Here is a 4,309-nt window from a genome sequence, read left to right as displayed (position 1 = left end):
CCAGTGGATGAGGCAGAGGAGGGCGTCGAGGAGTCAAACGAAGAATACATAGCGGATAGTGGCGACAGTGATTCTTCCGAAGGGGGCGATGAGGAGGAGTTTGTACCAGAAATGCCCGCTCAGACTGCGGCACGCCATGTCTTGCCTCCACCTCACCCAATTCTGGCGCTATCGGCAATGCCAAGTCACTATCATAGTTTGGATCTGGACGCCATGTATAAGAGGATTCCATTTTCTGACACGGGAGAAAAGAATTACAACTTAGACGGTGGGGTAGAGTTTCGGATCCGCCACAGGTTCAAATGCCGGGATGCAATGCTGCAGGGTGTGAAGAACTAGAGTATTCATAGGAGTGTTGAGTACCGGGTGATCGAATCGAACCGATAAAAGTAGCATGTGCAGTGCCGTCAAGCTGCGAATGGGTGTCATGGAGCCTCCATGTGGCCCTTTGGCAGAACCTCGGATACTGGAGCCCCATGTGCCTGTAGGCCTAGGTGGTACGCCACGTCCTACAAGATGATAGTGACCTCACCCCATGGGAGATGAAACGTGTGCGTTTCCGGACGCCATCGCTCCACAAATGCCGAAATCAGGAAATTGTCAAAAGTGAAATCCCTAAGGGGCATCGTGTTGCCGAATCCAGCCTTAGCCAGATACGGGACGATGGCGTCGGGTGGAAGAAGGGTATGACTCATTTGCCGGGGCAGTAGAAAGCGAGGCCTCTGAAGAATAAAAAAAAAATTTCAACCTTATAAAGAAATAATTTTAAATTTTTTTTGGTATTGAATTCTTACACTTTTTATTAGTTTTGTAATTCGATCAATTTAATATGATATACAAAATATTAAAGTTAAATAAATATTTCTTTCTAACTCACAACTACTTCTACTTAAGAACATATTTCTATGTTTCTAACTTACACATATTTCTAAATTACATATTACATACTAAACAAGACCTAACTAGAACGTTATAAGTAGTAACAACCTAGCACAAGTAAAATAGAGTTCCAAACTAATAATGCGACGTCTCGTTCAGCTTGTTGATGTCTCCGTTGTTCCCGCCTGGCGCGTCATTGCACTATCAGTCGATAATATGGTCAGAAAGGGATAATAGAGAGGAGAAAACTGTTGAAAAGTGCAGAATAGGGCCCAGTCAACATCTGCAAACGACATCTATTTAAAGATGTCACCCAGTCTTATCTTGTTTACATTGTAAACGAGATAAGCAAGGAACGCGGATTTCGGTAATTTTTTTAAAAATTATTTAATTTGGTAATTATTATATTTATTTTATTTATTAAAATAAAAAATTCCTGATTTTGGTGTACGAATAGCATTTTTATATCTAAAATTATTTAAAAAAAATTCAAAACCTAATAAAACGAGACATCCAAAATTATTGAAAAACAACATCCGAAAACTAAGAAAAGAAACATCTAAAACTATTAAAAAAATTCTTCTAAAACCTAAAAAGAAGAAACATCTAAAACATAAAAAAAATACATCCAAAATCTAGGAAAAAAATATCTAAAACTAGTAGAAAGAATCATCCAAAATTTAGGAAAAGGAGGAGAAGATTCGGAGGGGGAGGATGCGGCGTTGCAGGACAATAAGTTGCCAAGGGAGGCGTCGCAGCATGAGGAATTGCAGAGGGAGGTGCACGCGTCGCGGTGAGAGGGTTTGGAGGGAAATCACGGCCTCATGGGACGAGGTGTTGCATGGAGAGACTATTGGGTTATATGGTATGAGAAGATGACAAAATCTTATATTTGTGTAGTGGTTTCAAGGCACGATTAGATCGCTTTCTTTAGAGAGATATTTGTCCCCACACTTAGTTGCTATAGGGTTGATTACAATACTCTTCTAGGATACAATGAAACCTAAGAATTTCTTAATTAGCAATAGTAAGAAATTCTCAACTCTCTTGAACAAAGAAAATCTCTTAATAGTTGAGTAAATTATACACTTAGTACTTCTTTTTTTTTTGAAATAGTGGACAAGGACTTATTTATACATATTGCACGTAGCAATTATGATTAGTTACGTATACAAATGGTTATGTCTTTTCTATTGCCAATAGATACAATGTTTTGAACGTACACAACTCTTAAAGAGTTGTATCCCTTTAGCCAATAGACACAATGTTTTGAACATACACAATCCTTAAAAGGTTGTGTCCTTTCAACCAAATGGTACTAAACGGTTAGTAACCGTTTATTAATATTAATAATATTAATAATAATATCAATAATATTAATTAATCAAATTTGTAAATATCCTTCAATCCCCCACTATTTACAAAATTTAAATGTTATACAAGTATATGCATAAAGAATGTGTCACTAAAATTAAACATTCTTTTAGTGTAAATTTTAAAGTTCTAACGAAGTAATAGGTGTCTAATCGATTAAACCTATACTCCATATGCTAGTACCAAAAATCACACACATTACTTATACCATCCAAGTTCAAGAGTTTATAATTTTAAGCACTTATATGGCCTTGTGCTCATCCTGGTTTCATGAATATTTACGAGAATAAAACCTCTAAAATTCTTGATTAGAGCGGCACCACTCTTATATTCATATAGGTGGAATCTTTTGATAGAAAATATTATCATTCCATTAAGAGTTTAAACTCACCCTCTTAATTTATTGTAAATAGCACTAAATCCTATATCTTAGTGCTCCAATTACTAAATAACTTGTTATTACCCATTAAACCTTGAAACTAGTGGTCTACTAGAATAAGGTTGGGTTCCCATCATTTAGCAATAATAGGTTTTAATCTCATTTTAGCAGTAGTCTCTTTGATTTTATCCCTTGACAAACCTTTAGTCAAAGGGTCTGCTAAATTTTCTTGAGATCTTACATAAGTGATGGTAATTACACCATCATCTATTAGTTGCCTCACAAACTCATGTCTCAAACTTATATGTCTAGACTTTCCATTATAAACCTTATTATATGCTCGAGACATGGTTGATTCACTATCACAGAATATTGAAATGGCTGTCGTCTGCTGTGGCCACAACTTTTATATCATATAACAAATTTCTTAACCATTCCGCTTCTTTACATGCGGCTGATAAAGCTACAAACTCAGCCTCTATAGTAGAATGTGTAGTACATGTTTGATTCTTTGAGGCCCAACTTATTGCTCCACCACCTATGGTGAAAATCCATCCTGAAGTGGATTTGTTGTCACTAAGATTTGTAATCCAATTTGCGTTGGAATAACCTTCTAAAACTGCGAGATAATCACTATAATGTAATCCCAAGTTTATGATTTTCATGAGATAACCAAGAACTCTTGTTATAGCTTTCCAATGTTGATTGCTAGACTTTCTTGTAAACCTTGATAATTTGCACACAGCAAATGCTATATCAGGTCTAGTACAATGCATTGCATACATTAAACTTCCTATAGCGCTAGCATATTCTAATTGTGCTATAGGTCTTCCCATGTTTCCTTCTAATTTAAGATTAGGATCATACGGCGTATTGAATTCTTTAATTGTGAGATGATCAAACTTTTCCAATACCTTTTTGATATAATGAGATTGACTTAAAGTAAAGCCAACTTCATTCTTATGCACCTTTATGCCTAATATTGTATCAACTTCATTCAAATCCTTCATCTTGAATTTAGAAGTTAGATACTCCTTCGTTATATGAATTCCTTCTAAATTTGTTTCGATGATTAACATATCATCAACATATAAACAAATAATTACTCCATAATCTTTAGTAAATTTTGAGTAAATACATTTATCCGCACTATTATGTGAGAAGCCATTTGATAACACCACTGAATCAAACTTCTCATGCCATTGTTTAGGCGCTTGTTTTAGCCCATACAAAGACTTAATTAATTTGAAAACTTTCTTTTCATTTCCGGGTAGCACATAGCTTTCCAGTTGCTCCATATATATTTCTTGTGAAATATTAGTATCATTTTGGGGACATTCTAAATTAGAAGTTGAATAATTGATAAATTTATTTTCAATAAATTCTACCTCTCTTGATTCAACAACTACATTAGACACTAAGTATAATATTTATATGCTTTAGAATTTTGAGCATATCCTATAAAAGTGCCTTTTTGTTTTTTGGCTCTTGTCCCAATTTGGTTCTCTTTTGATCAGGAACTCGATAAAAGGCTAAACACCCCCACACTTTAAGATAATTTAAATTAGGTTTCCTTCCTTTCCAAATTTCATAAGGAGAAACCTTTCTATGTTTTGATGGTATCCTATTATGGATATGACATGATGTCAATAATGCTTCACCCCACAAATTGTAAGG

Source organism: Arachis ipaensis, chromosome B6 (genome assembly GCF_059453495.1).
Source record: "Arachis ipaensis isolate K30076 ecotype BB chromosome B6, ASM5945349v1, whole genome shotgun sequence".
In the NCBI taxonomy this organism is placed as follows: Eukaryota; Viridiplantae; Streptophyta; class Magnoliopsida; order Fabales; family Fabaceae; genus Arachis; species Arachis ipaensis.
Note: the sequence above shows the minus strand (reverse complement) of the source record.